The sequence below is a fragment of the Muscardinus avellanarius genome (assembly GCF_963383645.1).
Source record: "Muscardinus avellanarius genome assembly, chromosome: 12".
Classification (NCBI taxonomy): domain Eukaryota; kingdom Metazoa; phylum Chordata; class Mammalia; order Rodentia; family Gliridae; genus Muscardinus; species Muscardinus avellanarius.
This window is the reverse complement of record NC_137798.1, coordinates 21,787,073-21,811,885: the sequence shown is the minus strand read 5'-3', so window position 1 is coordinate 21,811,885 and position 24,813 is coordinate 21,787,073.

Genomic DNA, 24,813 nt, shown 5'->3' with positions numbered 1-24,813 from the left:
ATATATTTCTAGAAGATATAGAAATATATGGGGTCTCATATATTTTACAAGTGATAGAAATATAAAGGGTCTCATATATTTCTATATCTTATAGAAATATATGGGGTCTCATATATTTCTACAAGTTATAGAAATATATGGGGTCTCATATATTTCTACAAGTTATAGAAATATATGGGGTCTCATATATTTCTCTATCTTATAGAAATATATGGGGTCTCATATATTTCTACAAGTTATAGAAATATATGGGGTCTCATATATATATTTCTTTATCTTATAGAAATATATGGGGTCACATATATTTCTACAAGTTATAGAAATATATGTGGTGTCATATATTTCTACAAGATAGAGAAATATATTGGGTCTCTAATATTTCTACAAGTTATAGAAATATATGGGGTCTCATATATTTCTACAAGTTATAGAAATATATGGGGTCTCATATATTTCTCTATCTTATAGAAATATATGGGGTCTCATATATTTCTACAAGTTATAGAAATATATGGCGTCTCATATATTTCTCTATCTTATAGAAATATATGGGGTCTCATATATTTCTACAAGTTATAGAAATATATGGGGTTTCATATATTTCTACAAGTTATAGAAATATTTGGGGTCTCCTATATTTCTCTATCTTATAGAAATATATGGGGTCTCATATATTTCTACAAGTTATAGAAATATATGGGGTCTCATATATTTCTACAAGATATAGAAATATATGGGGTCTCATATATTTTACAAGTCATAGAAATATATGGGGTCTCATATATTTCTCTATCTTATAGAAATATATGTGGTCTCATATATTTCTACAAGTTATAGAAATATATGGGGTCTCATATATTTCTACAAGTTATAGAAATATATGGGGTCTCATATATTTCTTTATCTTATAGAAATATATAGGGTCTCATATATTTCTACAAGTTATAGAAATATATGGGGTCTCATATATTTCTACAAGATAGAGAAATATATTGGGTCTCTAATATTTCTACAAATTTATAGAAATATATGGGGTCTCATATATTTCTACAAGTTATAGAAATATATGGGGTCTAATATATTTCTCTATCTTATAGAAATATATGGGGTCTCATATATTTCTACAAGTTAAAGAAATATATGGGGTCTCCTATATTTCTACAAGTCATAGAAATATATGGGGTCTCATATATTTCTACAAGATATAGAAATATATGGGGTCTCATATATTTTACAAGTGATAGAAATATATGGGGTCTCATATATTTCTCTATCTTTCTATATCCTATATTTCTTTATTTCTATATATTTCTATCCTATATTACTATATCCTATATTTCTATAGGATATTTCTATATCCTATATTTCTACAAGTTATAGAAATATATGGGGTCTCATATATTTCTACAAGATATAGAAATATATGGGGTCTCATATATTTTACAAGTGATAGAAATATATGGGGTCTCATATATTTCTCTATCTTATAGAAATATATGGGGTCTCATATATTTCTACAAGATATGGAAATATATGAGGTCTCATATATTTCTACAAGTTATAGAAATATATGGGGTCTCATATATTTCTTTATCTTATAGAAATATATAGGGTCTCATATATTTCTACAAGTTATAGAAATATATGGGGTCTCATATATTTCTACAAGATAGAGAAATATATTGGGTCTCTAATATTTCTACAAGTTATAGAAATATATGGGGTCTCATATATTCTACAAGTTATAGAAATATATGGGGTCTCATATATTTCTCTATCTTATAGAAATATATGGGGTCTCATATATTTCTACAAGTTATAGAAATATATGGGGTCTCCTATATTTCTACAAGTCATAGAAATATATGGGGTCTCTTATATTTCTAAAAGTTATAGAAATATATGGGGTCTCATATATTTCTACAAGTTATAGAAATATATGGGGTCTCATATATTTCTACAAGATATAGAAATATATGGGGTCTCATATATTTCTACAAGTTATAGAAATATATGGGATCTCATATATTTCTACAAGTTATAGAAATATATGGGGTCTCATATATTTCTTTATCTTATAGAAATATATGGGGTCACATATATTTCTACAAGTTGTAGAAATATATGGATTCTCATATATTTCTACAAGATAGAGAAATATATTGGGTCTCTAATATTTGTACAAGTTATAGAAATATATGGGGTCTCATATATTTCTACAAGTTATAGAAATATATGGGGTCTCATATATTTCTCTATCTTATAGAAATATATGGGGTCTCATATATTTCTACAAGTTATAGAAATATATGGGGTCTCCTATATTTCTACAAGTCATATAATTATATGGGGTCTCATATATTTCTACAAGTTATAGAAATATATGGGGTCTCATATATTTCTACAAGTTATAGAAATATATGGGGTTTCATATATTTCTCTATCTTATAGAAATATATGGGGTCTCATATATTTGTACAAGATATAGAAATATATGGGGTCTCATATATTTCTACAAGTTATAGAAATATACGGGGTCTAATATATTTCTCTATCTTATAGAAATATATGGTGTCTCATATATTTCTACAAGTTATAGAAATATATGGGGTCTCCTATATTTCTACAAGTCATAGAAATATATGGGGTCTCATATATTTCTACAAGTTATAGAAATATATGGGGTCTCATATTTTTCTACAAGTTATAGAAATATATGGGGTCTCATATATTTCTCTATCTTATAGAAATATATGGGGTCTCATATATTTCTACAAGTTATAGAAATATATGGCGTCTCATATATTTCTCTATCTTATAGAAATATATGGGATCTCATATATTTCTACAAGTTATAGAAATATATGGGGTCTCATATATTTCTCTATCTTATAGAAATATATGGGATCTCCTATATTTCTACAAGTTATAGAAATATATGGGGTCTCATATATTTCTCTATCTTATAGAAATATAGGGGGCCTCCTATATTTCTACAAGTCATAGAAATATATGCGGTCTCATATATTTCTCTATCTTATAGAAACATATGGGTCGTCCTATATTTCTACAAGTCAGAGAAATATATGGGGTCTCATATATTTCTCTATCTTATAGAAATATAGGGGGCCTCCTATATTTCTACAAGTCATAGAAATATATGGGGTCTCATATATTTCTCTATCTTATAGAAATATATGGGATCTCCTATATTTCTACAAGTTATAGAAATATATGGGGTCTCATATATTTCTCTATCTTATAGAAATATAGGGGGCCTCCTATATTTCTACAAGTCATAGAAATATATGGTGTCTCATATATTTCTACAAGTTTTAGAAATATATGGGGTCTCATATATTTCTACAAGATATAGAAATATATGGGGTCTCATATATTTTACAAGTGATAGAAATATATGGGGTCTCATATATTTCTCTATCTTATAGAAATATATGGGGTCTCATATATTTCTTTATCTTATAGAAATATATGGGGTCTCATATATTTCTTTATCTTATAGAAATATATGGGGTCACATATATTTCTACAAGTTGTAGAAATATATGGGGTCTCATATATTTCTACAAGATAGAGAAATATATTGAGTCTCTAGTATTTCTACAAGTTATAGAAATATATGGGGTCTCATATATTTCTACAAGTTATAGAAATATATGGGGTCTCATATATTTCTCTATCTTATAGAAATATATGGGGTCTCATATATTTCTACAAGTTATAGAAATATTGGGGTCTCCTATATTTCTACAAGTCATAGAATTATATGGGGTCTCATATATTTCTACAAGTTATAGAAATATATGGGGTCTCATATATTTTACAAGAGATAGAAATATATGGGGTCTCATATATTTCTCTATCTTATAGAAATATATGGGGTCTCATATATTTCTACAAGTTATAGAAATATATGGGGTCTCATATATTTCTACAAGTTATAGAAATATATGGGGTCTCATATATTTCTTTATCTTATAGAAATATATGGGGTCACATATATTTCTACAAGTTATAGAAATATATGGGGTCTCATATATTTCTACAAGATAGAGAAATATATTGGGTCTCTAATATTTGTACAAGTTATAGAAATATATGGGGTCTCATATATTTCTACAAGTTATAGATATATATGGGGTCTCATATATTTCTCTATCTTATAGAAATATATGGGGTCTCATATATTTCTACAAGTTATAGAAATATATGGGGTCTCCTATATTTCTACAAGTCATAGAAATATATGGTGTCTCATATATTTCTACAAGTTATAGAAATATATGGGGTCTCATATATTTCTACAAGTTATAGAAATATATGGGGTCTCATATATTTCTACAATATATAGAAATATATGGGGTCTCATATATTTTACAAGTGATAGAAATATATGGGGTCTCATATATTTCTCTATCTTATAGAAATATATGGGGTCCCATATATTTCTACCAGTTATAGAAATATATGGGATCTCATATATTTCTACAAGTTATAGAAATATATGGGGTCTCATATATTTCTTTATCTTATAGAAATATATGGGGTCACATATATTTCTACAAGTTGTAGAAATATATGGGTTCTCATATATTTCTACAAGATAGAGAAATATATTGGGTCTCTAATATTTGTACAAGTTATAGAAATATATGGGGTCTCATATATTTCTACAAGTTATAGAAATATATGGGGTTTCATATATTTCTCTATCTTATAGAAATATATGGGGTCTCATATATTTCTACAAGTTATAGAAATATATGGGGTCTCCTATATTTCTACAAGTCATATAATTATATGGGGTCTCATATATTTCTACAAGTTATAGAAATATATGGGGTCTCATATATTTCTACAAGTTATAGAAATATATGGGGTCTCCTATATTTCTACAAGTCATAGAAATATATGGGGTCTCATATATTTCTACAAGTTATTGAAATATATGGGGTCTCATATATTTCTACAAGTAATAGAAATATATGGGGTCTCATATATTTCTCTATCTTATAGAAATATATGGGGTCTCATATATTTCTACAAGTTATAGAAATATACGGGGTCTCATATATTTCTCTATCTTATAGAAATATATGGGGTCGCATATATTTCTACAAGTTCTAGAAATATATGGAGTCTCATATATTTTTACAAGTCATAGAAATATATGGGGTCTCATATATTTTACAAGATATAGAAATATATGGGGTCTCCTATATTTCTACAAGTCATAGAAATATATGGGGTCTCCTATATTTCTACAAGATATAGAAATATATGGGGTTTCCTATATTTCTACAAGTCATAAAAATATATGGGGTCTCATATATTTCTACAAGATATAGAAATATATGGGGTCTCATATATTTCTACAAGTTATAGAAATATATGGGTTCTCATATATTTCTACAAGTTATAGAAATATATGGGGTCTCATATATTTCTCTATCTTATAGAAATATATGGGGTCTCCTATATTTCTACAAGGTATAGATATATATGGGGTCTCATATATTTCTTTATCTTATAGAAATATATGGGGAATCATATATTTCTACAAGTTATAGAAATATATGGGGTCTCATATATTTCTACAACATAGAGAAATATATGGAGTCTCATATATTCCTACAAGTTATAGAAATATATGTGGTCTCATATATTTCTCTATCTTATAGAAATATAGGGGGCCTCCTATATTCTACAAGTCATAGAAATATATGGGGTCTCATATATTTATCTTATAGAAATATAGGGGGCCTCCTATATTTCTACAAGTCAGAGAAATATAGGGGGTCTCATATATTTCTACAAGTTATAGAAATATTTGGGGTCTCATATATTTCTACAAGATATAGAAATATGTGGGGTCTCATATATTTCTACAAGTTATAGAAATATTTGTGGTCTCCTATATTTCTCTATCTTATAGAAATATATGGGGTCTCATATATTTCTACAAGTTATAGAAATATATGGGGTCTCATATATTTCTAGAAGATATAGAAATATATGGGGTCTCATATATTTTACAAGTGATAGAAATATAAAGGGTCTCATATATTTCTATATCTTATAGAAATATATGGGGTCTCATATATTTCTACAAGTTATAGAAATATATGGGGTCTCATATATTTCTACAAGATATAGAAATATATGGGGTCTCATATATTTTACAAGTGATAGAAATATATGGGGTCTCATATATTTCTCTATCTTATAGAAATATATGGGGTCTCATATATTTCTACAAGATATGGAAATATATGAGGTCTCATATATTTCTACAAGTTATAGAAATATATGGGGTCTCATATATTTCTTTATCTTATAGAAATATATAGGGTCTCATATATTTCTACAAGTTATAGAAATATATGGGGTCTCATATATTTCTACAAGATAGAGAAATATATTGGGTCTCTAATATTTCTACAAGTTATAGAAATATATGGGGTCTCATATATTCTACAAGTTATAGAAATATATGGGGTCTCATATATTTCTCTATCTTATAGAAATATATGGGGTCTCATATATTTCTACAAGTTATAGAAATATATGGGGTCTCCTATATTTCTACAAGTCATAGAAATATATGGGGTCTCTTATATTTCTAAAAGTTATAGAAATATATGGGGTCTCATATATTTCTACAAGTTATAGAAATATATGGGGTCTCATATATTTCTACAAGATATAGAAATATATGGGGTCTCATATATTTCTACAAGTTATAGAAATATATGGGATCTCATATATTTCTACAAGTTATAGAAATATATGGGGTCTCATATATTTCTTTATCTTATAGAAATATATGGGGTCACATATATTTCTACAAGTTGTAGAAATATATGGATTCTCATATATTTCTACAAGATAGAGAAATATATTGGGTCTCTAATATTTGTACAAGTTATAGAAATATATGGGGTCTCATATATTTCTACAAGTTATAGAAATATATGGGGTCTCATATATTTCTCTATCTTATAGAAATATATGGGGTCTCATATATTTCTACAAGTTATAGAAATATATGGGGTCTCCTATATTTCTACAAGTCATATAATTATATGGGGTCTCATATATTTCTACAAGTTATAGAAATATATGGGGTCTCATATATTTCTACAAGTTATAGAAATATATGGGGTTTCATATATTTCTCTATCTTATAGAAATATATGGGGTCTCATATATTTGTACAAGATATAGAAATATATGGGGTCTCATATATTTCTACAAGTTATAGAAATATACGGGGTCTAATATATTTCTCTATCTTATAGAAATATATGGTGTCTCATATATTTCTACAAGTTATAGAAATATATGGGGTCTCCTATATTTCTACAAGTCATAGAAATATATGGGGTCTCATATATTTCTACAAGTTATAGAAATATATGGGGTCTCATATTTTTCTACAAGTTATAGAAATATATGGGGTCTCATATATTTCTCTATCTTATAGAAATATATGGGGTCTCATATATTTCTACAAGTTATAGAAATATATGGCGTCTCATATATTTCTCTATCTTATAGAAATATATGGGATCTCATATATTTCTACAAGTTATAGAAATATATGGGGTCTCATATATTTCTCTATCTTATAGAAATATATGGGATCTCCTATATTTCTACAAGTTATAGAAATATATGGGGTCTCATATATTTCTCTATCTTATAGAAATATAGGGGGCCTCCTATATTTCTACAAGTCATAGAAATATATGCGGTCTCATATATTTCTCTATCTTATAGAAACATATGGGTCGTCCTATATTTCTACAAGTCAGAGAAATATATGGGGTCTCATATATTTCTCTATCTTATAGAAATATAGGGGGCCTCCTATATTTCTACAAGTCATAGAAATATATGGGGTCTCATATATTTCTCTATCTTATAGAAATATATGGGATCTCCTATATTTCTACAAGTTATAGAAATATATGGGGTCTCATATATTTCTCTATCTTATAGAAATATAGGGGGCCTCCTATATTTCTACAAGTCATAGAAATATATGGTGTCTCATATATTTCTACAAGTTTTAGAAATATATGGGGTCTCATATATTTCTACAAGATATAGAAATATATGGGGTCTCATATATTTTACAAGTGATAGAAATATATGGGGTCTCATATATTTCTCTATCTTATAGAAATATATGGGGTCTCATATATTTCTTTATCTTATAGAAATATATGGGGTCTCATATATTTCTTTATCTTATAGAAATATATGGGGTCACATATATTTCTACAAGTTGTAGAAATATATGGGGTCTCATATATTTCTACAAGATAGAGAAATATATTGAGTCTCTAGTATTTCTACAAGTTATAGAAATATATGGGGTCTCATATATTTCTACAAGTTATAGAAATATATGGGGTCTCATATATTTCTCTATCTTATAGAAATATATGGGGTCTCATATATTTCTACAAGTTATAGAAATATTGGGGTCTCCTATATTTCTACAAGTCATAGAATTATATGGGGTCTCATATATTTCTACAAGTTATAGAAATATATGGGGTCTCATATATTTTACAAGAGATAGAAATATATGGGGTCTCATATATTTCTCTATCTTATAGAAATATATGGGGTCTCATATATTTCTACAAGTTATAGAAATATATGGGGTCTCATATATTTCTACAAGTTATAGAAATATATGGGGTCTCATATATTTCTTTATCTTATAGAAATATATGGGGTCACATATATTTCTACAAGTTATAGAAATATATGGGGTCTCATATATTTCTACAAGATAGAGAAATATATTGGGTCTCTAATATTTGTACAAGTTATAGAAATATATGGGGTCTCATATATTTCTACAAGTTATAGATATATATGGGGTCTCATATATTTCTCTATCTTATAGAAATATATGGGGTCTCATATATTTCTACAAGTTATAGAAATATATGGGGTCTCCTATATTTCTACAAGTCATAGAAATATATGGTGTCTCATATATTTCTACAAGTTATAGAAATATATGGGGTCTCATATATTTCTACAAGTTATAGAAATATATGGGGTCTCATATATTTCTACAATATATAGAAATATATGGGGTCTCATATATTTTACAAGTGATAGAAATATATGGGGTCTCATATATTTCTCTATCTTATAGAAATATATGGGGTCCCATATATTTCTACCAGTTATAGAAATATATGGGATCTCATATATTTCTACAAGTTATAGAAATATATGGGGTCTCATATATTTCTTTATCTTATAGAAATATATGGGGTCACATATATTTCTACAAGTTGTAGAAATATATGGGTTCTCATATATTTCTACAAGATAGAGAAATATATTGGGTCTCTAATATTTGTACAAGTTATAGAAATATATGGGGTCTCATATATTTCTACAAGTTATAGAAATATATGGGGTTTCATATATTTCTCTATCTTATAGAAATATATGGGGTCTCATATATTTCTACAAGTTATAGAAATATATGGGGTCTCCTATATTTCTTCAAGTCATATAATTATATGGGGTCTCATATATTTCTACAAGTTATAGAAATATATGGGGTCTCATATATTTCTACAAGTTATAGAAATATATGGGGTCTCCTATATTTCTACAAGTCATAGAAATATATGGGGTCTCATATATTTCTACAAGTTATTGAAATATATGGGGTCTCATATATTTCTACAAGTAATAGAAATATATGGGGTCTCATATATTTCTCTATCTTATAGAAATATATGGGGTCTCATATATTTCTACAAGTTATAGAAATATACGGGGTCTCATATATTTCTCTATCTTATAGAAATATATGGGGTCGCATATATTTCTACAAGTTCTAGAAATATATGGAGTCTCATATATTTTTACAAGTCATAGAAATATATGGGGTCTCATATATTTTACAAGATATAGAAATATATGGGGTCTCCTATATTTCTACAAGTCATAGAAATATATGGGGTCTCCTATATTTCTACAAGATATAGAAATATATGGGGTTTCCTATATTTCTACAAGTCATAAAAATATATGGGGTCTCATATATTTCTACAAGATATAGAAATATATGGGGTCTCATATATTTCTACAAGTTATAGAAATATATGGGTTCTCATATATTTCTACAAGTTATAGAAATATATGGGGTCTCATATATTTCTCTATCTTATAGAAATATATGGGGTCTCCTATATTTCTACAAGGTATAGATATATATGGGGTCTCATATATTTCTTTATCTTATAGAAATATATGGGGAATCATATATTTCTACAAGTTATAGAAATATATGGGGTCTCATATATTTCTACAACATAGAGAAATATATGGAGTCTCATATATTCCTACAAGTTATAGAAATATATGTGGTCTCATATATTTCTCTATCTTATAGAAATATAGGGGGCCTCCTATATTCTACAAGTCATAGAAATATATGGGGTCTCATATATTTATCTTATAGAAATATAGGGGGCCTCCTATATTTCTACAAGTCAGAGAAATATAGGGGGTCTCATATATTTCTACAAGTTATAGAAATATTTGGGGTCTCATATATTTCTACAAGATATAGAAATATGTGGGGTCTCATATATTTCTACAAGTTATAGAAATATTTGTGGTCTCCTATATTTCTCTATCTTATAGAAATATATGGGGTCTCATATATTTCTACAAGTTATAGAAATATATGGGGTCTCATATATTTCTAGAAGATATAGAAATATATGGGGTCTCATATATTTTACAAGTGATAGAAATATAAAGGGTCTCATATATTTCTATATCTTATAGAAATATATGGGGTCTCATATATTTCTACAAGTTATAGAAATATATGGGGTCTCATATATTTCTACAAGTTATAGAAATATATGGGGTCTCATATATTTCTCTATCTTATAGAAATATATGGGGTCTCATATATTTCTACAAGTTATAGAAATATATGGGGTCTCATATATATATTTCTTTATCTTATAGAAATATATGGGGTCACATATATTTCTACAAGTTATAGAAATATATGTGGTGTCATATATTTCTACAAGATAGAGAAATATATTGGGTCTCTAATATTTCTACAAGTTATAGAAATATATGGGGTCTCATATATTTCTACAAGTTATAGAAATATATGGGGTCTCATATATTTCTCTATCTTATAGAAATATATGGGGTCTCATATATTTCTACAAGTTATAGAAATATATGGGGTCTCCTATATTTCTACAAGTCATAGAAATATATGGGGTCTCATATATTTCTACAAGTTATAGAAATTTTTGGGGTCTCATATATTTCTACAAGTTATAGAAATATATGGGGTCTCATATATTTCTCTATCTTACAGAAATATATGGGGTCTCATATATTTCTACAAGTTATAGAAATATATGGGGTCTCATATATTTCTACAATATATAGAAATATTTGGGGTCTCATATATTTCTACAAGTTATAGAAATATACGGGGTCTCATATATTTCTACAAGATAGAGAAATATATTGGGTCTCTAATTTTTCTACAAGTTATAGAAATATATGGGGTCTCATATATTTCTACAAGTTATAGAAATATATGGGGTCTCAGATATTTCTACAAGTTATAGAAATATATGGGGTCTCCTATATTTCTACAAGTCATAGAAATATATGGGGTCTAATATATTTCTCTATCTTATAGAAATATATGGGGTCTCATATATTTCTACAAGTTATAGAAATATATGGCGTCTCATATATTTCTACAAGTTATAGAAATATATGGCGTCTCATATAATCTCTTATCTTATAGAAATATATGGGGTCTCATATATTTCTACAAGTTATAGAAATATATGGCGTCTCATATATTTCTCTATATTATAGAAATATATGGGGTCTCATATATTTCTACAAGTTCTAGAAATATATGGGGTCTCATATATTTCTCTATCTTATAGAAATATATGGAGTCTCATATATTTCTACAATTTATAGAAATATATGGGGTCACATATATTTCTCTATCTTATAGAAATATATGGGGTCTCATATATTTCTACAAGATATAGAAATATATGGGGTCTCATATATTTCTACAAGATAGAGAAATATATTGGGTCTCTAATATTTCTACAAGTTATAGAAATATATGGGGTCTCATATATTTCTCCAAGTTATAGAAATATATGGGGTCTCATATATTTCTACAAGTTATAGAAATATATGGGGTCTCCTATATCTCTACAAGTCATAGAAATATATGGGGTCTCATATATTTCTACAAGATAGAGAAATATATTGGGTCTCTAATATTTCTACAAGTTATAGAAATATATGGGGTCTCATATATTTCTACAAGTTATAGAAATATATGGGGTCTCATATATTTCTCTATCTTATAGAAATATATGGGGTCTCATATATTTCTACAAGTTTTAGAAATATATGGGGTCTCCTATATTTCTACAAGTCATAGAATTATATGGGGTCTCATATATTTCTACAAGTTTTAGAAATATATGGGGTCTCATATATTTCTACAAGATATAGAAATAAAGGGGGTCTCCTATATTTCTACAAGTCATAGAAATGTATGGGGTCTCATATATTTCTACAAGATATAGAAGTATATGGGGTCTCCTATATTTCTACAAGTTATAGCAATATATGGGGTCTCATATATTTCTACAAGTTATAGAAATATATGGGGTCTCATATATTTCTACAAGTTATAGAAATATATGGGGTCTCATATATTTCTCTATCTTATAGAAATATATGGGGTCTCATATATTTCTACTAGTCATAGAAATATATGCGGTCTAATATATTTCTCTATCTTATAGAAATATATGGGGTCTCATATATTTCTACAAGTTATAGAAATATATGGCGTCTCATATATTTCTCTATCTTATAGAAATATATGGGGTCTCATATATTTCTACAAGTTATAGAAATATATGGCGTCTCATATAATCTCTATCTTATAGAAATATATGGGGTCTCATATATTTCTACAAGTTATAGAAATATATGGCGTCTCATATATTTCTCTATATTATAGAAATATATGGGGTCTCATATATTTCTACAAGTTCTAGAAATATATGGGGTCTCATATATTTCTCTATCTTATAGAAATATATGGAGTCTCATATATTTCTACAATTTATAGAAATATATGGGGTCACATATATTTCTCTATCTTATAGAAATATATGGGGTCTCATATATTTCTACAAGATATAGAAATATATGGGGTCTCATATATTTCTACAAATAGAGAAATATATTGCGTCTCTATTGCGTCTCTAATATTTCTACTAGTTATAGAAATATATGGGGTCTCATATATTTCTCCAAGTTATAGAAATATATGGGGTCTCATATATTTCTACAAGTTATAGAAATATATGGGGTCTCCCATATCTCTACAAGTCATAGAAATATATGGGGTCTCATATATTTCTACAAGATAGAGAAATATATTGGGTCTCTATATTTCTACAAGTTATAGAAATATATGGGGTCTCATATATTTCTACAAGTTATAGAAATATATGGGGTCTCATATATTTCTCTATCTTATAGAAATATATGGGGTCTCATATATTTCTACAAGTTTTAGAAATATATGGGGTCTCCTATATTTCTACAAGTCATAGAATTATATGGGGTCTCATATATTTCTACAAGTTTTAGAAATATATGGGGTCTCATATATTTCTACAAGTTATAGAAATATATGGGGTCTCATATATTTCTCTATCTTATAGAAATATATGGGGTCTCATATATTTCTACAAGTTATAGAAATATACGGGGTCTCATATATTTCTACAAGATAGAGAAATATATTGGGTCTGTAATATTTCTACATGTTATAGAAATATATGGGGTCTCATATATTTCTCTATCTTATAGAAATATATGGGGTCTCATATATTTCTACAAGTTTTAGAAATATATGGGGTCTCCTATATTTCTAAAAGTCATAGAATTATATGGGGTCTCATATATTTCTACAAGTTTTAGAAATATATGGGGTCTCATATATTTCTACAAGTTATAGAAATATATGGGGTCTCATATATTTCTCTATCTTATAGAAATATATGGGGTCTCATATATTTCTACAAGATATAGAAATATATGGGGTCTCATATATTTCTACAAGTTATAGAAATATACGGGGTCTCATATATTTCTACAAGTTATAGAAATATACGGGGTCTCATATATTTCTCTATCTTATAGAAATATATGGGGTCTCATATATTTCTACAAAATATAGAAATATATGGGGTCTCATATATTTCTCTATCTTATAGAAATATATGGGATCTCCTATATTTCTACAAGTTAGAGAAATATAGGGGGTCTCATATATTTCTCTATCTTATAGAAATATAGGGGGCCTCCTATATTTCTACAAGTCATAGAAATATATGGGGTCTCATATATTTCTCTATCTTATAGAAATATAGGGGGCCTCCTATACTTCTACAAGTCATAGAAATATATGGGGTCTCATATATTTCTCTATCTTATAGAAATATAGGGGGTCTCCTATATTTCAACAAGTCATAGAAATATATGGTGTCTCATATATTTCTACAAGATATAGCAATATATGGGGTCTCATATATTTCTACAAGTTATAGAAATATATGGGGTCTCATATATTTCCCTATCTTATAGAAATATATGTGTTCTCATATATTTCTACAAGTTATAGAAATATATGGGGTCTCATATATTTCTCTATCTTATAGAAATATATGGGGTCACATATATTTCTAAAAGTTATAGAAATATATGGGGTCTCATATATTTTTCTAACTTATAGAAATATATGGGGTCTCATATATTTGTACAAGTTATAGAAATATATGGGGTCTCATATATTTCTACAAGATAGAGAAATATATGGGGTCTCATATATTTCTACAAGTTATAGAAATATATGGGGTCTCATATATTTCTACAAGATATAGAAATATATGGCGTCTCATATATTTTACAAGTGATAGAAATATATGGGGTCTCATATATTTCTCTATCTTATAGAAATATATGGGGTCTCATATATTTCTACAAGTTATAGAAATATATGGGGTCTCATATATTTCTACAAGTTATAGAAATATATGGGGTCTCATATATTTCTTTATCTTATAGAAATATATGGGGTCACATATATTTCTACAAGTTATAGAAATATATGGGGTCTCATATATTTCTACAAGATAGAGAAATATATTGGGTCTCTAATATTTCTACAAGTTATAGAAATATATGGGGTCTCATATATTTCTACAAGTGATAGAAATATATGGGGTCTCATATATTTCTCTATCTTATAGAAATATATGGGGTCTCATATATTTCTACAAGTTATAGAAATATATGGGGTCTCATATATTTCTACAAGTTATAGAAATATATGGGGTCTCATATATTTCTTTATCTTATAGAAATATATGGGGTCACATATATTTCTACAAGTTATAGAAATATATGGGGTCTCATATATTTCTACAAGATAGAGAAATATATTGGGTCTGTAATATTTCTACATGTTATAGAAATATATGGGGTCTCATATATTTCTACAAGTTATAGAATTATATGGGGTCTCATATATTTCTCTATCTTATAGAAATATATGGGGTCTCATATATTTCTACAAGTTATAGAAATATATGGGGTCTCCTATATTTCTACAAGTCATAGAAATATATTGGGTCTCATATATTTCTACAAGTTATTGAAATATATGGGGTCTCATATATTTCTACAAGTAATAGAAATATATGAGGTCTCATATATTTCTCTATCTTATAGAAATATATGGGGTCTCATATATTTCTACAAGTTATAGAAATATACGGGGTCTCATATATTTCTCTATCTTATAGAAATATATGGGGTCGCATATATTTCTACAAGTTATAGAAATATATGGCGTCTCATATATTTCTCTATCTTATAGAAATATATGGGGTCTCATATATTTCTACAAGTTCTAGAAATATATGGAGTCTCATATATTTCTACAAGTCATAGAAATATATGGGGTCACATATATTTTACAAGATATAGAAATATATGGGGTCTCCTATATTTCTACAAGTCATAGAAATATATGGGGTCTCCTATATTTCTACAAGATATAGAAATATATGGGGTTTCCTATATTTCTACAAGTCATAAAAATATATGGGGTCTCATATATTTCTACAAGATATAGAAATATATGGGGTCTCATATATTTCTACAAGTTATAGAAATATATGGGTTCTCATATATTTCTACAAGTTATAGAAATATATGGGGTCTCATATATTTCTCTATCTTATAGAAATATATGGGGTCTCCTATATTTCTACAAGTTATAGAAATATATGGGGTCTCATATATTTCTTTATCTTATAGAAATATATGGGGAATCATATATTTCTACAAGTTATAGAAATATATGGGGTCTCATATATTTCTACAACATAGAGAAATATATGGAGTCTCATATATTCCTACAAGTTATAGAAATATATGTGGTCTCATATATTTCTCTATCTTATAGAAATATAGGGGGCCTCCTATATTCTACAAGTCATAGAAATATATGGGGTCTCATATATTTATCTTATAGAAATATAGGGGGCCTCCTATATTTCTACAAGTCAGAGAAATATATGGGGTCTCATATATTTCTCTATCTTATAGAAATATAGGGGGCCTCCTATATTTCTACAAGTCAGAGAAATATATGGGGTCTCATATATTTCTCTATCTTATAGAAATATATGGGGTCTCATATATTTCTACAAGTTATAGAAATATATGGGGTCTCATATATTTCTACAAGATAGAGAAATATATGTGGTCTCATATATTTCTACAAGTTATAGAAATATATGGGGTCTCATATATTTCTCTATCTTATAGAAATATATGGGGTCTCATATATTTCTACAAGTTATAGAAATATATGGCGTCTCATATATTTCTCTATCTTATAGAAATATATGGGGTCTCATATATTTCTACAAGTTCTAGAAATATATGGGGTCTCATATATTTCTCGATCTTATAGAAATATATGGAGTCTCATATATTTCTATAAGTTATAGAAATATATGGCGTCACATATATTTCTCTATCTTATAGAAATATAGGGGCTCTCATATATTTCTACAAGATATAGAAATATATGGGGTCTCATATATTTCTCCATCGTATAGAAATATATGGGGTCTCATATATTTCTACAATATATAGAAATATATTGTGTCTCATATATTTCTCTATCTTATAGAAATATATGGGATCTCCTATATTTTTACAAGTTTTAGAAATATATGGGGTCTCATATATTTCTCTATCTTATAGAAATATAGGGGGCCTCCTATATTTCTACAAGTCAGAAATATATGGGATCTCATATATTTCTCTATCTTATAGAAATATATGGGGCCTCCTACATTTCTACAAGTCAGAGAAATATATGGGGTCTCATATATTTCTACAAGATAGAGAAATATATAGGTTCTCATATATTTCTACAAGTTATACAAATATATGGGGTCTCATATATTTCTACAAGTTATAGAAATATATGGGGTTTCATATATTTCTACAAGTTATAGAAATATTTGGGGTCTCCTATATTTCTCTATCTTATAGAAATATATGGGGTCTCATATATTTCTACAAGTTATAGAAATATATGGGGTCTCATATATTTCTACAAGATATAGAAATATATGGGGTCTCATATATTTTACAAGTCATAGAAATATATGGGGTCTCATATATTTCTCTATCTTATAGAAATATATGTGGTCTCATATATTTCTACAAGTTATAGAAATATATGGGGTCTCATATATTTCTACAAGTTATAGAAATATATGGGGTCTCATATATTTCTTTATCTTATAGAAATATATAGGGTCTCATATATTTCTACAAGTTATAGAAATATATGGGGTCTCATATATTTCTACAAGATAGAGAAATATATTGGGTCTCTAATATTTCTACAAGTTATAGAAATATATGGGGTCTCATATATTTCTACAAGTTATAGAAATATATGGGGTCTAATATATTTCTCTATCTTATAGAAATATATGGGGTCTCATATATTTCTACAAGTTAAAGAAATATATGGGGTCTCCTATATTTCTACAAGTCATAGAAATATATGGGGTCTCATATATTTCTACAAGATATAGAAATATATGGGGTCTCATATATTTTACAAGTGATAGAAATATATGGGGTCTCATATATTTCTCTATCTTTCTATATCCTATATTTCTATATTTCTATATATTTCTATCCTATATTACTATATCCTATATTTCTATAGGATATTTCTATATCCTATATTTCTACAAGTTATAGAAATATATGGGGTCTCATATATTTCTACAAGATATAGAAATATATGGGGTCTCATATATTTTACAAGTGATAGAAATATATGGGGTCTCATATATTTCTCTATCTTATAGAAATATATGGGGTCTCATATATTTCTACAAGATATGGAAATATATGAGGTCTCATATATTTCTACAAGTTATAGAAATATATGGGGTCTCATATATTTCTTTATCTTATAGAAATATATAGGGTCTCATATATTTCTACAAGTTATAGAAATATATGGGGTCTCATATATTTCTACAAGATAGAGAAATATATTGGGTCTCTAATATTTCTACAAGTTATAGAAATATATGGGGTCTCATATATTCTACAAGTTATAGAAATATATGGGGTCTCATATATTTCTCTATCTTATAGAAATATATGGGGTCTCATATATTTCTACAAGTTATAGAAATATATGGGGTCTCCTATATTTCTACAAGTCATAGAAATATATGGGGTCTCTTATATTTCTAAAAGTTATAGAAATATATGGGGTCTCATATATTTCTACAAGTTATAGAAATATATGGGGTCTCATATATTTCTACAAGATATAGAAATATATGGGGTCTCATATATTTCTACAAGTTATAGAAATATATGGGATCTCATATATTTCTACAAGTTATAGAAATATATGGGGTCTCATATATTTCTTTATCTTATAGAAATATATGGGGTCACATATATTTCTACAAGTTGTAGAAATATATGGGTTCTCATATATTTCTACAAGATAGAGAAATATATTGGGTCTCTAATATTTGTACAAGTTATAGAAATATATGGGGTCTCATATATTTCTACAAGTTATAGAAATATATGGGGTCTCATATATTTCTCTATCTTATAGAAATATATGGGGTCTCATATATTTCTACAAGTTATAGAAATATATGGGGTCTCCTATATTTCTACAAGTCATATAATTATATGGGGTCTCATATATTTCTACAAGTTATAGAAATATATGGGGTCTCATATATTTCTACAAGTTATAGAAATATATGGGGTTTCATATATTTCTCTATCTTATAGAAATATATGGGGTCTCATATATTTGTACAAGATATAGAAATATATGGGGTCTCATATATTTCTACAAGTTATAGAAATATACGGGGTCTCATATATTTCTCTATCTTATAGAAATATATGGTGTCTCATATATTTCTACAAGTTATAGAAATATATGGGGTCTCCTATATTTCTACAAGTCATAGAAATATATGGGGTCTCATATATTTCTACAAGTTATAGAAATATATGGGGTCTCATATTTTTCTACAAGTTATAGAAATATATGGGGTCTCATATATTTCTCTATCTTATAGAAATATATGGGGTCTCATATATTTCTACAAGTTATAGAAATATATGGCGTCTCATATATTTCTCTATCTTATAGAAATATATGGGATCTCATATATTTCTACAAGTTATAGAAATATATGGGGTCTCATATATTTCTCTATCTTATAGAAATATATGGGATCTCCTATATTTCTACAAGTTATAGAAATATATGGGGTCTCATATATTTCTCTATCTTATAGAAATATAGGGGGCCTCCTATATTTCTACAAGTCATAGAAATATATGCGGTCTCATATATTTCTCTATCTTATAGAAACATATGGGTCGTCCTATATTTCTACAAGTCAGAGAAATATATGGGGTCTCATATATTTCTCTATCTTATAGAAATATAGGGGGCCTCCTATATTTCTACAAGTCATAGAAATATATGGGGTCTCATATATTTCTCTATCTTATAGAAATATATGGGATCTCCTATATTTCTACAAGTTATAGAAATATATGGGGTCTCATATATTTCTACAAGATATAGAAATATATGTGGTCTCATATATTTTACAAGTGATAGAAATATATGGGGTCTCATATATTTCTCTATCTTATAGAAATATATGGGGTCTCATATATTTCTACAAGTTATAGAAATATATGGGGTCTCATATATTTCTCTATCTTATAGAAATATATGGAGTCTCATATATTTCTACAATTTATAGAAATATATGGGGTCACATATATTTCTCTATCTTAGAGAAATATATGGGGTCTCATATATTTCTACAAGATATAGAAATATATGGGGTCTCATATATTTCTACAAATAGAGAAATATATTGCGTCTCTATTGCGTCTCTAATATTTCTACTAGTTATAGAAATATATGGGGTCTCATATATTTCTCCAAGTTATAGAAATATATGGGGTCTCATATATTTCTACAAGTTATAGAAATATATGGGGTCTCCCATATCTCTACAAGTCATAGAAATATATGGGGTCTCATATATTTCTACAAGATAGAGAAATATATTGGGTCTCTATATTTCTACAAGTTATAGAAATATATGGGGTCTCATATATTTCTACAAGTTATAGAAATATATGGGGTCTCATATATTTCTCTATCTTATAGAAATATATGGGGTCTCATATATTTCTACAAGTTTTAGAAATATATGGGGTCTCCTATATTTCTACAAGTCATAGAATTATATGGGGTCTCATATATTTCTACAAGTTTTAGAAATATATGGGGTCTCATATATTTCTACAAGTTATAGAAATATATGGGGTCTCATATATTTCTCTATCTTATAGAAATATATGGGGTCTCATATATTTCTACAAGTTATAGAAATATACGGGGTCTCATATATTTCTACAAGATAGAGAAATATATTGGGTCTGTAATATTTCTACATGTTATAGAAATATATGGGGTCTCATATATTTCTCTATCTTATAGAAATATATGGGGTCTCATATATTTCTACAAGTTTTAGAAATATATGGGGTCTCCTATATTTCTACAAGTCATAGAATTATATGGGGTCTCATATATTTCTACAAGTTTTAGAAATATATGGGGTCTCATATATTTCTACAAGTTATAGAAATATATGGGGTCTCATATATTTCTCTATCTTATAGAAATATATGGGGTCTCATATATTTCTACAAGATATAGAAATATATGGGGTCTCATATATTTCTACAAGTTATAGAAATATACGGGGTCTCATATATTTCTACAAGTTATAGAAATATACGGGGTCTCATATATTTCTCTATCTTATAGAAATATATGGGGTCTCATATATTTCTACAAAATATAGAAATATATGGGGTCTCATATATTTCTCTATCTTATAGAAATATATGGGATCTCCTATATTTCTACAAGTTAGAGAAATATAGGGGGTCTCATATATTTCTCTATCTTATAGAAATATAGGGGGCCTCCTATATTTCTACAAGTCATAGAAATATATGGGGTCTCATATATTTCTCTATCTTATAGAAATATAGGGGGCCTCCTATACTTCTACAAGTCATAGAAATATATGGGGTCTCATATATTTCTCTATCTTATAGAAATATAGGGGGTCTCCTATATTTCAACAAGTCATAGAAATATATGGTGTCTCATATATTTCTACAAGATATAGCAATATATGGGGTCTCATATATTTCTACAAGTTATAGAAATATATGGGGTCTCATATATTTCCCTATCTTATAGAAATATATGGGTTCTCATATATTTCTACAAGTTATAGAAATATATGGGGTCTCATATATTTCTCTATCTTATAGAAATATATGGGGTCACATATATTTCTACAAGTTATAGAAATATATGGGGTCTCATATATTTTTCTAACTTATAGAAATATATGGGGTCTCATATATTTGTACAAGTTATAGAAATATATGGGGTCTCATATATTTCTACAAGATAGAGAAATATATGGGGTCTCATATATTTCTACAAGTTATAGAAATATATGGGGTCTCATATATTTCTACAAGATATAGAAATATATGGCGTCTCATATATTTTACAAGTGATAGAAATATATGGGGTCTCATATATTTCTCTATCTTATAGAAATATATGGGGTCTCATATATTTCTACAAGTTATAGAAATATATGGGGTCTCATATATTTCTACAAGTTATAGAAATATATGGGGTCTCATATATTTCTTTATCTTATAGAAATATATGGGGTCACATATATTTCTACAAGTTATAGAAATATATGGGGTCTCATATATTTCTACAAGATAGAGAAATATATTGGGTCTCTAATATTTCTACAAGTTATAGAAATATATGGGGTCTCATATATTTCTACAAGTGATAGAAATATATGGGGTCTCATATATTTCTCTATCTTATAGAAATATATGGGGTCTCATATATTTCTACAAGTTATAGAAATATATGGGGTCTCATATATTTCTACAAGTTATAGAAATATATGGGGTCTCATATATTTCTTTATCTTATAGAAATATATGGGGACACATATATTTCTACAAGTTATAGAAATATATGGGGTCTCATATATTTCTACAAGATAGAGAAATATATTGGGTCTGTAATATTTCTACATGTTATAGAAATATATGGGGTCTCATATATTTCTACAAGTTATAGAATTATATGGGGTCTCATATATTTCTCTATCTTATAGAAATATATGGGGTCTCATATATTTCTACAAGTTATAGAAATATATGGGGTCTCCTATATTTCTACAAGTCATAGAAATATATGGGGTCTCATATATTTCTACAAGTTATTGAAATATATGGGGTCTCATATATGTCTACAAGTTATAGAAATATATGGGGTCTCATATATTTCTACAAGATAGAGAAATATATGTGGTCTCATATATTTCTACAAGTTATAGAAATATATGGGGTCTCATATATTTCTCTATCTTATAGAAATATATGGGGTCTCATATATTTCTACAAGTTATAGAAATATATGGCGTCTCATATATTTCTCTATCTTATAGAAATATATGGGGTCTCATATATTTCTACAAGTTCTAGAAATATATGGGGTCTCATATATTTCTCGATCTTATAGAAATATATGGAGTCTCATATATTTCTATAAGTTATAGAAATATATGGCGTCACATATATTTCTCTATCTTATAGAAATATAGGGGCTCTCATATATTTCTACAAGATATAGAAATATATGGGGTCTCATATATTTCTCCATCGTATAGAAATATATGGGGTCTCATATATTTCTACAATATATAGAAATATATTGTGTCTCATATATTTCTCTATCTTATAGAAATATATGGGATCTCCTATATTTTTACAAGTTTTAGAAATATATGGGGTCTCATATATTTCTCTATCTTATAGAAATATAGGGGGCCTCCTATATTTCTACAAGTCAGAAATATATGGGATCTCATATATTTCTCTATCTTATAGAAATATATGGGGCCTCCTACATTTCTACAAGTCAGAGAAATATATGGGGTCTCATATATTTCTACAAGATAGAGAAATATATAGGTTCTCATATATTTCTACAAGTTATACAAATATATGGGGTCTCATATATTTCTACAAGTTATAGAAATATATGGGGTTTCATATATTTCTACAAGTTATAGAAATATTTGGGGTCTCCTATATTTCTCTATCTTATAGAAATATATGGGGTCTCATATATTTCTACAAGTTATAGAAATATATGGGGTCTCATATATTTCTACAAGATATAGAAATATATGGGGTCTCATATATTTTACAAGTCATAGAAATATATGGGGTCTCATATATTTCTCTATCTTATAGAAATATATGTGGTCTCATATATTTCTACAAGTTATAGAAATATATGGGGTCTCATATATTTCTACAAGTTATAGAAATATATGGGGTCTCATATATTTCTTTATCTTATAGAAATATATAGGGTCTCATATATTTCTACAAGTTATAGAAATATATGGGGTCTCATATATTTCTACAAGATAGAGAAATATATTGGGTCTCTAATATTTCTACAAGTTATAGAAATATATGGGGTCTCATATATTTCTACAAGTTATATAAATATATGGGGTCTAATATATTTCTCTATCTTATAGAAATATATGGGGTCTCATATATTTCTACAAGTTAAAGAAATATATGGGGTCTCCTATATTTCTACAAGTCATAGAAATATATAGGGTCTCATATATTTCTACAAGATATAGAAATATATGGGGTCTCATATATTTTACAAGTGATAGAAATATATGGGGTCTCATATATTTCTCTATCTTTCTATATCCTATATTTCTATATTTCTATATATTTCTATCCTATATTACTATATCCTATATTTCTATAGGATATTTCTATATCCTATATTTCTACAAGTTATAGAAATATATGGGGTCTCATATATTTCTACAAGATATAGAAATATATGGGGTCTCATATATT